This window comes from Crinia signifera, chromosome 1, assembly GCF_055691185.1.
Source record: "Crinia signifera chromosome 1, ASM5569118v1, whole genome shotgun sequence".
In the NCBI taxonomy this organism is placed as follows: Eukaryota; Metazoa; Chordata; class Amphibia; order Anura; family Myobatrachidae; genus Crinia; species Crinia signifera.
Window position 1 is genome coordinate 254058262 of NC_139217.1, and position 13960 is coordinate 254072221.

The following is a 13960-nucleotide window of genomic DNA, read 5'->3' on the forward strand; positions in this document are numbered from 1 at the left end:
CTAGGCATTCCAAATGCCCTAGGCAATTGCCTAGTTTGCCTATGCCTAAGGCCGGCTCTGCCTGGGAATTTCACTCACACCCATTCACACTGAAAAATTGCTGCTTCCCCTCAGGGCAGCTGAGAGGAATGCCGGGCCCCGGTAAAATGTTGGGGGCGTGGCCTAAGTGTGGGAGGTGTGGCCACCTCCCGCACTTAGGCCATGGCCCCAAAATGTTTAGAGGAGGGTGAAAGAGAACGCTAAAAACTCTAAACATGTGCTGTGCTGACAGTAGGCTCAGCATGAGCTCACACTCTGTCAGTCAGATGCTCATGCTGAGCCTGCTATCAGCACAGAAAAAGTGTGAAGTAGAAGTGTGTGCTGCTGTTGCTACCTGGGAGGGACGGAGGGGGAAGGGAGGGGTCGGACCAGGGCCCCTGCAGGGCCCCTCCAGCAAGCCTGGGTAATTAGTACACGCCCCCCCCTCTCGGCTGCCCTGCTTGCTCTGGCAAAAACCTGTGTTTTTGCGGCAGTGAGAACAGGGTATTAGATTTGTAAGGCACCACATTGCTGCTCATCACTATCCACTGGGAACTAACAACATGCAGTACACAAAATAGAGATACACAAGTATAACAAACTATGGGCCTTGTTCTGGTTCACTCTCAAAGGCAAATTCCTTCTCAAATGGACAAAACCATGTGCACTGCAGGGGAGGTGGGGCAGATGTAACATGTGCATAGATAATTATATTTGGGTGAGTTATTTTGTTTCTGTGCAGGGAAATTACTGACTGCTTTATTTCTACACTGCAATATAGATCTCATTTGAAGAAAAACCCCACCCAAATCTAATTCTATCTGCACATGTTACATCTACCCCACCTGCAGTTCATGTGGTTTTGTCCATTTGAGAAGGAATTTGCCTCTGAGAGTGAACCAGAATAAGGCCCTATATGCTGATTTGCTGAGGAGAAGGCTAAGGTTGGTCCTGCACTTGGGAGGGCTTACAATGGCTTGTACGTAGGGAATCTCAATACTACATTTTGCGGCAGGCATTTAATCTGGAACTATTTAGTGAATCTAGACCTCACTGTAGTCACATAGCTGTAGATAAGGAGAGACGTTTGTGCATGACAGGGAGCTTTCACTTACAAAGCAATTATACCGATGCAGACAGTATTCATTAAAAAGATATTACATTTCTCCTACTAATTAATAACCATTTCTGCATGGATAAACACACACTTGTTACTATTGTTTGTCAGAATACATTTGCACTTTGAAGGAACTGTAACCTACAGTAGGTTCGTCAATCACACAGGGGCTATATTTTCACAACCTCACTATTTGCTTCCAACAGTCTTCAACAATGTGTCACATCCAAACGCCTTAGGATTCATTCTGTTGTTGCTAAACAGGGAAAATGGTATGGTAGAAAAGCAGAAGCAGGAAAAACATTTAAAGGAAAAGAAACATACAGGAGAAATATTGATAATGGCGCAGGGTCTGCAGAGCACATGGAAACCCACGCCGCAAACCCTGCTTGTCGTGCGAGGTAAGATGCAGGGATGTGGGCACTGCCCAGAGAAGGGAGGCCACTGTATAACAGCCCCTTTTGACTTTGATCCTTTTGAGTGCCAACAGCAGATTCCGTTGTCCTTTACAAATGTTGACAACACTGAAAGAACAAACTGGGTGAAACAGACAGACATAGAGGTTGGAGGTCCCTGCTGCAAGCTTACAAACTTTGTTAAAAATACCATCACTTACAGCGCGACTGTTCTTTTATTATAAATAAATACAAGTACAGCCAAGTCAATAAATTGAAGTTTAGATAAATATTGCACCCAAAAAAAGAACAGTCACTGTGAGCGATACTGGCATTTTTTTTCCCTTTAGCAAGTAATACATTTATTACAGTATCTTCTTAATGATTTTTTTCCCCCACATGAGTGTGGTGCATTACCTATTCCTTCTAATTGGTGAACAAAGGTTACTCATATTTCTTTTGATTTATCAATGCACAAATTAACATTTGAATTCAAATCTAATGGGACCAGTTTGTGAAATTGCAGAAAAATCGGAATTTGTGGAACGACCATATAATTCTTAGTTTAAAGCTTAAGTTCTGGCTAGGGTCTAGTAATTTGGTGACTGCAGAGTTTTTTTTATCTGTAACTGTATATCTGCTGGGGTAGAGGAGTAACATATAGGGGAACCCGACTGACATCTATTTAATACAGACGACTTGGTAACTAAAGGCTATGGAGGACAGCCACTATGGAGTTCTGAGAAAGGATAGCAAAACATGCCTCAGGGAACTATAAACTTAAATCCAGGGCAGACTACAGGTGGCTCATTACTTCATCCCTGTCAGGAAGCATGGTGAAGCAAAAGTATACTCACATACAGTACTTAACATTTCCAAATAATTTTTAGTTTGCTGTTGGGCAAATAAATTATTGTAATCCAAAATATCTATAGATATAGGTCAGATTATCTATCCCACATGACTTGACCACTGCATGTGTACATACAATAACTCTATCACACTATACAGTATTCAGATATAGTACATCTGGCTGCTGCACTTGATCATAGTACATGTCTGTTACACTCTATAGTATACAGATATAGGATTCCACGGCTATAGTACCTAACATGATGTGATCAATGTGCATGATCCATAGTTGCCTACCCTCCTGCATTCTGCAGGAGACTACCTGAAATAACAGCAATCTCCCTCTCTCCCTCATTAGTCTAGCAATCTCCCTCATTTCACCTAGCCCACATTATGTAGCTGTTACATTTTTGGGAAAAAAAGGAATGAGATATAGTTATACTTATATTGAATCACCAGCACCATTTCCAAGCATTGTTAATAAAACACAATAATCCCACAATGAAGGCTACATGCATGTCTGGCATAGGTGCTGATAGGGCCTGAGCACCCACGGAAATTGATGAGCACCCACGGGCCCGAGTCCCGCTGCTGGGCCACCATATTAACTTCCTAATTTGCGGCTGCAGCACCCACATCGCCGGACCCGCCACCTGGGAAACAGTATGCCGGGAAGAGTGTATTCTGTCCGTGGAGTACCTGCACTGTGGGGGCATTTATGTACCTGCACTCTGTTGCCGTAATTTGAATATTGGAGACAACTGTGCTCCATAATATAAATTGGTATTATTTTGTGGCCACACCCCTTCCCCATGAAGCCACTCCTATATTTTTGGCTTGAGCACCCACCAGCAAAAACATAATCCGGCACCTATGATGTCTGGTGGGCATTTATATGGAACCATGTGTAAAACACAATAGATGAACAATCCCTGAAACGTACAGTATCAGTGACTCTTTTTTTTTAGCAAGTATAGTAACTCTTACTAACTGCTTTGCATTTTAAACATCTATATTTGTATATAAATCATTTTAAATTTTACACACCCACGCTTCTAGATGCCGCAATCACAATCTCTTTTCACAATCTGTACATATATGGAACTAGACAAACCCTTTGGTTCTAGCATGACATGCCACGACAATGGGGCGCTGTGCAAAATTCTACTATGAACTATAATCTCCCTGAAACAAGTATGCCATGCTCATAGCATAATTCTATTACAACCGAAGCAGATATAGGACAGATACTGTGAAGATAAAAGTCACCATCAGGCATATCTTGTGACATACCCTACACTGGGTGAAATCTACTAAGACAAGAGTTCCACTTCACATGGGATGTTGCTATGGACAACCAATCAGATACTACCTATTATCTTCTAAAAGGTGGTAAATAAATAAGAAATAGATTCTGAGTGGTTGCCCATAGCAACATCCCATGTGAAATAGAACTCCCATCTTAGAACATTCCCCCCCACTGTCAGATAATTGTTCTGTCTGTCTGATGATGCATATATTGCTTATTGATGATAGGCTCAGTGCAGTAAGCCTGTGTTCTGTACTGTGGCAACTGATCCCCGGGTAAGGCAGAAACTACATATTTTAAATACAACTTTACATGTACATTATGTTGATATGTGCTTGTCAGCTCCCCCTGGAGTCTTTGACTGGAGCTGCAGCAGAGGGTCAGTAATCTCCTTGATTAGCTGATAATTTGCACCACACCCGCTCAACTGATCTGACCACTGCATATTTACATAGTACAATTCCAGAAGCAGATAGGCGATGCCCCCCGCCACGGTAACCCCGCGGGGGATGCTTAGTGCATCCTAAAATGCAGTAAAAACCCTGACAACGGGGGTTTTACCGCATTTTTAGCTTAGAGTATCTCCCATAGTACACCACACATACGCAACATGAGCTCGGATGTGGTCATTGGGGCAACAGTGTCTAGGTCGACAGTCAATAGGTCAACGACTCTGTGCATTTACTAAGTGCTCTGCAGCCCCCTGGGCCTGAGCTGGTCAAATGAGGAGAAGGGTTTGCAATGTATAGGAGAAGCAGCAGTTGGTAGCAGCAGAGCTCCCACCAGCATCCTGCTGTCCCAGGGGGCACATCCCACACTTCCAGCATCTATTGCACTGATAACTGCCCAGACCCTGCATCTGGGGGCTGGAGGGAGCACTGTCAGGGGCACCAGGGAGGATGGAGTGAGGGCTGGGAACACTGGGCTGCTATTGCTTGGAAGGACAAGCCCATGGCACTGAGGAAGACAAGCTGGATTAACTAGACACTGCCAAGTCAACTCAAGAGGGAGGATGGGTGTTCTGATGTCCAAGCGGCAGACTGTTGAGCAGGTGCAGAAGGTCAGAATTGCAGTTTCCACATTTAAGGATAGGGTGAATGACAAGCCATCCGCAAAGAGAAAATCTGAGGGCTGCATCAGGTAGAGCAACAAGGCTGACATTCTGGTTCAGGTGTTGGAGGAGGAGAAAGATGAGAGTGTTTCCCCTTGTCAGACTCGGCAGGAGACCCCCATAAACAGGGCAGCCTGGGAAAGGCTACATGATGGGAGAGGGTCAGAACCTGATGAATTTGAGAAAATGACACGTTTCACCCCACCTGCCTTCATCAGACCTACATGGGCGCTGAATGATGATGACTCCCCTGAGATCAGCCTGGACCAATGAGAAGAGGTCGCCGATGATGAGATTTGTGAGATCTGTGAGGTGTGGACGGCCGAGAGCCTCTATCCGTGTCGGATTTGCTCCTGCATGTCTTTCAAAATGAAGTGGAAAGGAACAGGCCACCCTACAGTTCTCCTCTGTGGACCCGGAGAAGAAGGGGCAGGTAGAATGGGTGGATTTCCTCTCCCATGTGTCTATCTGGTTGCTGCAGAATCTGTGCTCACTGAATTCTCTGCTGAGACAGATGTCTGCCAAGGAGAGGGAGCGGGCACGTGCAACATTTCTGTCCCTGGACCAGGACAATGACAGGCTGATTGGCAGCAGCCACTGCAAGAGAGAGTGCAGCATGGCTGGTTCCGCAAACAGTCTAAAGAAGCAGTCTTGTGTAACATCAGTATTAGCCATGTGGGTCCAATGTCGGAGAGCAGCCCATCCAGCAGCACCAGTGGGAAAAGCCAAGAGAAGGTACAGCTGAGCCCGGAGCCAGATGAGAGCAGAACCGTGAATTGGGAAATCTTTCTGAAGGAGAATATTGTATATTTCCTCGCCGCTCGGTCAAACAGCTCAGCCATCCACTTGAAGCAATCTATCTAAGTAGCCAAAGGGAAGGTCAGGTTCACCAAAAACCACCAACAACACGACCACTGACAGCTGCATGATGTATGGAGGGGAGAGAGGTACTTTCGGTCTCGTTCCAAGATAAAACAGAACAGAGACTTGCCCTGAATGGCTATGTCTTCCCCGATGAGCCCCCTGAGGAATGACCTATTGTACCTAGTTCACCACCACCTTGCTCGGAATAATAATAGTAGGTTTGGGATTCCGTCCCGGAGACTCTCGTGCCACAGTGACACCATGAGACTTGGCCTTCATGAGAGGCACATCTCAGTAGTTATTTATTTGGGGAAGGACACAACAATCTGTGGTTCTCATCCGTGGTGTAGTCCAACACAGAGATTGAGCCAATCCAGGCCCTGGGGTCTGATTTATTCTCTTGTGAAGTTCCTTTGTTCCTGAATTGCTAATGTTTTGGGTAATATTAAACAAAACACATTTAATGCTGTGTCCTACTACTTTCAGGCAACTGGTGTGGGCACGTGTATAGGCAGCGCTACTACTGTCAGCAACTGGTGTGGGCATATGTTTACACAGTGCTACTAATGTATGCAACTGGTGTGGGCTTTACATATAGGCAGCACTACTACTGTGGGCAACTGGTGTGGGCACTACGTATAAGCAGAGCAACTACTTTTCGCAACTGGTGTGGGTGTTATGAATAAGCAACACTACAAATGTGGGAATATACAGAAGTACTCTGGGCATTATGTGTAGAATAATGTGTGTCAATGTCATATGGGCATTATAGTGCATGGCATATTGTGTAAGGGGAATTATGGTGTGTGGCATAATGTGTAATGGGCATTATGGTGTTCTGCATATGTGTAAGGGGCATCATGATGTGTGGCATAACGAATAATGTGCACTACTGTGTGTGGCATAATGTGTAATGGGCTTTGAGGTGTGAGCATAATGTGTTATGGGGATATGGTGTTATTGGTACTTTTATGTGACCACGCCAATTCCCCATGAAGCCACGCTTCTCAATCTTCAATTTTGCACGCTCTCCCTGTTTTTTAACACATGGCATCAAAATGGCTAGTTACAGCACTGGTGCTGTGTTAGGTGAATACGATTGTGCTACTGTAATTTGGAGTGGGAGTACTATTGTGTGGCCACGCCCCTCCCTTTGTTAAGTTTGGGTGGGCGCAAATTTATAGTTCGCAGGAGGTAGCCGAACCTCCCAGTACCGTCCCTGGCCAGGCAGCAGCATTGAGCCCCCCCCCCCCCTTTGCCGTCCATCCCCCCTGCCAGCTAATGCCTGTACCCTGCTAGCAGTGGTGTAACTATCGCCCGCAGCCCCCACGGTGGCGGGAAGGCACTTAGAAGTTGAGGGCGCCGGGGGGGCTGCGGGGCTATTGTTACCTGCTGCGTCTTCCCCAGGACCAGTCGCTGGAGAATAAACCTGCGGTCCGGTTTTCCCTGCTCTCCCGGCTCCTGCTGCCATAAAAATTGTGACACACAGAAAATGGCTTTCCCCATACTGCAGACCATTTTTGAGGGTGCTACAGGAGGTGGTGGCCTCCACTAGCATCCTTAAAAATGGTCTGCTGTATGGGGGCAGCCATTTTCTGAGTGACACATTTTTTATGGTAGCAGGAGCCGGGAGAGCAGGGAGACGGAGAGCCGGACCGCAGACTGATTCGCCGGCGGCAGGTCCCGGGGCAGGCGCAGCGACACTATGTGGAGGGGTAAAGGGGTTGGGGTCGAGGTGGGGGGCGCAAATTATTTGTGGCAGGGGGGAGAATTTTTCATAGTTACGCCACTGCCTGCTAGATCCTGGTAACCTTCGGTATCGATATTGACGCCTGCTAAGTCAGGCCGTGTGTTCACACCTTTTAGACATTTTAAGTTTAAGAAAGCACTGGGACATGCAAGAAAAGATAGCAGAGCCAGTTGGAAATACAAGTGAGGAGTGAAGTAGAGAGATCAGTGTTATACGGCCTACACACATGCCGATATTAAGGCATTTTCTAAGCGATTTTGCTTAGTTTGGCAAAGTCGCTTAGCAAATACCCTCACATCGGTGTATGTGTGGGGGCTATATCGGCATCCATGCGCGTCCCCGCGCGTCTTTATCGCTGGCCGAGATTGATGGACAGTGTCCATCAATCTCGGCATCGGCAGTGTTCTCCCACCGGAGAACACTGGCGCTGTCTGCTCGCTTAGCACACAGAGCTGACAGCTCGCTCTGTGTGTGGGCTGTCAGCTCTGTGTGCTAGGCGATAGCGGCGCAGCACAGCCCGACCTAGCATAGCTAGGTAGCCCTGCACACATCGCAATGTGTGTAGGGCCCATTAGCCTTATATAGATTTGGAGGCTTATAACTGATATTCCACAAATGCAGTATTAGGTAATGCCTTATTGGGAAAAAAAATGTTTGCACTTGTTCTATTTGGTAGTTTGTAAAGTGAAATATTTAAATTACTAGTCTTTGTAAAGATTATGTTAGGCATATTGATGGAAAGATCGCAGAGGATAATTAATTTATCCGAAGCGACATAAACTTACCGGCATGGGCATGTGACATGGAATCATAGACACTGGCTGGGGGTCATGCTTTTAAGGGGAGGAGCACTGTGTGAAGGGAGTAATAATTTGATTGGCTGATGGAACATCAGGGGAGTGATCCTGCATGCAATATATGCCTGGCTCTAGAAGGTTCTTTCTCTTTCAGTCAGATTCGTTTAAGTGGTTGGGTTAGTTTTGTTTGAATTGATGTGTCGGCTTTATTGATGGCCGGTTCAGAACGGTTATATTTTTTGATTATATATGAAAGTATTGGTTGAAGGACAGTTTAGTCATATAAGTGGCTAGGCATGTATATCAGTTCACAAATATGGGCATCACGGTCCAGGTGGGCTCGCATGCCACTTTATGATTGGCTGTCGTATCTACAGTATATGAATCATCATGGGGCAGTTGGCCCGATTTTTATCCCCGTAAGGGTTTAGAGTGTGCAGCTCTGCCCTTACGAGTTGTGTCGTGGTCATGAATAGTGGCAGATGGTCGATCCCTGACCATTGAAGGGCAGTTGGCCCTCCTTTTTTGTATTTTTAATTAATTTTATTTTTGTATAAATTTTTGTTCATATTTGAAACCTTTCTTCTTAGCTTAGAGGAAAATAGGCTATAAATAGTCCTTTCTCTTCAAATAAATAAAAGCCGACCCCTTTCACGCCACATTCAGTTGTCCGAGTCTTTATTTTATAGATAAGTGGGTATGAAAGAAGTGTGAATGCATCTGCCTGTGTAACGTTTATAAAACAAAATAACGGTAAGCTGCAAAGCATATTAGGGGCTAGAGGACATTTTGTGGCAATAGATGAACAGTTAATACTGCACTATTAACTCACATATGGATGGGTGAATGTTGTACAGCTGACTCATGGCAGGAGAAATAACTCATTCTATAGATTGGTTGCCATGGAAATTCTTCAAATCTTGTGACATTTAATAATTCTAACATTTATGTGAAAAGTGCTTTCATTAACATCTCTGGATTTCATCATAAGGAATTTCTAAGTGGTAATGTTTACAGTAAGTTGATCATGATACAAATAAAAACAGCAACAGATTGCACCTCATAGTGTAGGTTTATTAATCAGATTTTTCTCAATCTGTCATCAGAGATAAATGAAACATCTGCTTATGCCAATCGATGAAGCTTAGTTATCCAGCACTAGACGTTTTGAAACACGCACAACATACATTTTTAACATGATTTTTAAATACGATCATATGAATGTTGCCATAAATATTACAAATATAACAAAAATAGCATAAATATAAAGATATATAATTGGTATTGGTATCACTTTTGTTATGGCTGTGATGGTCTGCATAAACCCAAAAGGATTCTGGGACACATGGTTTTGTCATGAAAAAAATGTATGATCATCTCATTAGATCTGTATTTCTATAATATATTTATTACGAGAATTAAAGTAAAATATACAAAGAGGCCATACAAATGGTATTTACTCCGCAAAGGTGGTTGGATGCACAAGAGCAGTACATTATTAGAAATAATGCAGTGTGTCAAGATTCTACTTGATTATTTGAGGTTAACTTATAACTGCTATAGAGGATTCTACTACAATAAAAAGGATTGAGTGTGGTATTACAGAGAAATGCCTAGATGCTGGAATTTTCTAGCTTGTTCGGTACAGCTTTCATAATAGCTCAGTCCTTGCCATTATTAATGTATTAATGTAAGGAAACACATCTACCCTGTCACATAGGAGCAATATATTTCTGATAAAGCTGTGTGCAGTGAGAGCTGAACTGCACTCATCTGACATACTGTATAGTAAGAGAAGAGAGTTATCCAATTATGTCACAATCAAGGCAAAAATTCTGCTTGAGTGGAGTTCAAGCATTGCTGTAACCTATGGATTAAATTGGTTGTACCACCCCAACATTATCCGTGCACATGCAGATAAAATTCCTTTCAGATCGAGAGGCATGTTATCTGACATCCCCAGATTCTACAGATATTGCGGACATACACTGGGAAACCTCTCACATGGCCAGAGGCACCAAGCTTCGAAATGTGATAAAGGGGAGAGTGATGAACACCCATCCCCTAACTGTCATTTTACAAACACTGTAGAATGACAGTTATATGGTCACTTGGCCCACAGTGAATTGGCCTTAATATCTGAACTCCTCTCATAAGAAGCAGTAATTTGTTCTTTCCTTTCATGACGCCTTCCGCCACTGAATTTTAACTCGCTAAGGGCGGGATGCTCTAAACCAGAAATGCGGTAAAAACCTTGTTATTTTTTTTACTGCATTTCTGTATGCTCTAACCCCAGAAGCTGGTGATTACCTGCAGAAGCCTATAGGCTTCTTACCGCAGCGCTGTGTGAGGGATCTGGCATGGATCCCTCCCAGCATGCACTGTGGCCGGCAACGTGCTATGCACATGCGCAGATGGACTCCCGGGTCTCAGACCTGGAAGTCCAGCGCCGTGGCCGCATCGCAAGGGACAGCTCTTATCGCAAGAGCTGTCCCTTGCGTTAATGATCGCATATGTTAGAGCACATGCGATCATTAAGAATGCGGTGGCCGGCGATACAGGGCAGTGTTATATTACACCCTACAGACATGCTTGGCGATCTATATTTTCAGACTGGTCACCCACATACACTGTACTATTATCTGTTATTATCTGTCTGTTCTGTCGAAAATCGTGTGGCACTCTCGGCCCTCTGGAAAGGGTAGGCAAGTCTCTCATGGCCTGCTGCCCTTCTCCACCCCCTGTTGGTCTCCGCACAACCTTGCTCGTGGGTGAAAAGTAAGCGGGGTGATGATGCGACTTGCTAAATTGCATATTTGTATCACTGCCACACACTTTGCAATGCTGGTAATATGGCCATTGCATAGCAGTGGCAGGGCTGTGATGATGCATCCGCATCACTACACCCATATCCCACCCATTTATTCAGGGACCTGCACCCTGTTGCACCCAATGGGGTGCTCCCCCCCCCCCCCCGCATGGAGAAGCAACAAAGTAATTGATAGCCTGATGTTGTTTTGGGGAGTAGAGGGGGGGCAACAGGCTCAGTTTGGAAAAATGAAGGTGTGACGCCGCTGTTTAGGAAAAGGAAGGAATCTCATTGGATGGGTGGCATCAGCATGGGTGCCGTAAAGCGTCTAATGGTGTATATGGGATCAGGTGGTGCATCCTAGGATACAGGAGGCATCTGTTTGTAATGGGCTACTCCTGCTGCATTACCATACACAGCTATCACTGCTGCTTCCAACAATTTACTCCATCCACATCTGAATGACCCCTGATATCCTTTTAACCATAACTTTTCTGTCTACTATACACTGTGAGGCGAGTATTTTTGGAAAATCATTGAAATAAGAACATAGGCTATATTCAATTACTCCTGATTATTGATGTTGTTGGGGGGTGTCATTCAATTAGACTGAAAACAGCAAAATCACCCAGGTTTCACTGAGCCTGCGTCTTTTCAGGTGAGACTGTTTTTTTTGTTTTTTTTTCTGGTGTTCAAATTAGATAGCCAATAAAAAAAATATTAAAAAACCTGAAGAATCATTCAGGAAAAAATTTGGAAAATGTCCGTCTTTTGCACCCAATGTTTCTTTGTTACATATGTTATAAAGCAGATTGTAATGATATTCATATAATAAATCTGGTGCAGGTCCACATCTCTCACTTTTCTTTCTTTTCTTTTCTTTTAACCATGTAGCGCAATCCCCTTCCTACACCCTATCATTTCACATCCAATTTACTCTGAGGTCACTCACATTCATTTACTCTTCTTTTTCTCTTTTACACTCATTTATCACATTTACCAAGGAAAGAGCACATGTGGCACTTTCAGCACCAGCTTCCTTAGGGGCAGATTTATTAAGCTTGGAGAAGAGATAAACTGGAGATAAAGCTGAGAAAAGGTAAAAGGAGAGAAAGCACCAGCCAATAAGCTCCCAACTGTCTTTTTCAAACACAGCTTATTGGCTGTGCTTTATCTCCTTTTACCTTTTCTCCGCTTTATCTCCAGTTTATCTCTTCTCCAAGCTTAATAAATCTGCCCCTGTGGATCTTAAAGAAAAGATTATAATACGGTATCAAAATACTGAGATTGACACAGGGTTGTAGCTATACTTTTGTAGGCCCTTTGAACAGGCTCCTAACCCCTTCTATAGAGACACTTTATTTTATGTGCCAGGGTAATTAATATGTCCCATGGTAGTGCACTAGTTCGCATTATACCACACAATGCCCCCTATTCACATTATGTCACACTGCAGTGCTCCAAGTTCAAAATATTCCACATTGTAGTGCTGCTAGTATATATGCCACACTGTTCACATTATGCCATACAGTGCTTAGCGGGCAATTCCATGAACCTGGTAGACAAGATTAAGACCTGGTGCAGCTGAGTCAGGGCTCATAGGTGGACCCCCTAAGCTTTGGGCACAATAGCAATGGCACCTACATCCATGGATAATAACAGACAGATAGGTCTCTATAATGACAAATATATCAAGCCCATAGTAAGTTGTCATTGAAAAGATGGTATTTGCAATCCAACTAGAACTCTGCCTGTCAATCACAATATGTATCACTCATTTAAGTCAGGATACAGGGGTAAATAGGAAAATACAGAAGCAGCCCTGGTACGTATGCATAACGATCTTCTCATGGCAAAATCAGACAATCCTCTTGAATCTCTTTGCTGCATCTTAGACCATAAACCATAGGATTTTAATAGAGCACCTGGAGGACTGTGTAGTGCAGGCCCTTAGCTAGATCATATCATTTCTCACTGACAGGACAGAGAATATAGCTTCAGGAGTACATAGATACGCATCAGTGCCCTTCTCATGTGGTGTACCTCAGAGCTCAAGCCTATCACTTATGTTACATGCAGTATACAATCAATTATTGGGTAAAATTATCAGACTTCATGGAAGATAATCAATTCTACCTGTTCTTTGCTGCGATTTCTAAGAACCCGATATCCTTTTAAAATGTAAATGGCTGTATGCTTGAGTTCTAGGGATGAAAGTTTGCTGAGACTGAATCCTGATAAAACAGTGATTCTTATGGTGAAAGAACAAAGTCAAATACGATAGGCCAGCAAATTGAACACAGGCTTTAGGGGGCTTGGAATTGAAAATGTCAGCTATTATTAAATCTGGCGATCATAGCCAGAGCCAAGCGTTTGATGCTTCAGAAGATCTTCCTACATACATGCATTTGTGTCCATGCATAAGGCCCTCTGCCAGGCAAAAAAGACAACTGTACAACACTTTTGTTGGTAAGCGGCTCAATCAGAGGTGTGTCACTCAGGTGCCAAAAGGGAGGGGCAATTCTGGCTAGGAAAAAGCATTTGGTATCCCAATTGCACACTGAGTGAAACATAACTACATAAAGACAACTGTGCCAGTTGCAACTGGTATACAATTCTGCAGCTAGGTTGTTAATTAAACAGCTTAATCTTGCCACATACAGTAACACCTTTCCACCATTCACTTAACTAGCTGCATGTAATATGGCAACTATGATTTCGAGGTCAGGGTCCTGGATATTTCTAGCAGCTTATCATTTTTGTACTTTTATTTTCTCACTTTGATCCATGAATGAAGGTCTTTAACTAACGGCCATACTGAGAACATAAGTCCAAGCAGGGACACATCTGCTGCCCCAGTGGCACTTGGTCCCCACTTATAGGATGCAATGACACCATAAGTGCGCAATTAGTGCCCAAATGGTGCCCAGATGCCTAC

At 43.9% G+C, this 13960-nt stretch overlaps 1 protein-coding gene and 1 pseudogene across 3 annotated transcripts in view; one reads left to right on the forward strand and one right to left on the reverse strand.

Annotated features, from left to right (window-relative positions):
- NCAN (neurocan) overlaps positions 1–13960 on the reverse strand; it is a 194736-nt gene that overhangs the window by 176993 nt on the left and 3783 nt on the right. The window lies entirely within an intron of this gene.
- On the forward strand, positions 4704–5666 carry LOC146027693 (PHD finger protein 24 pseudogene; annotated as a pseudogene).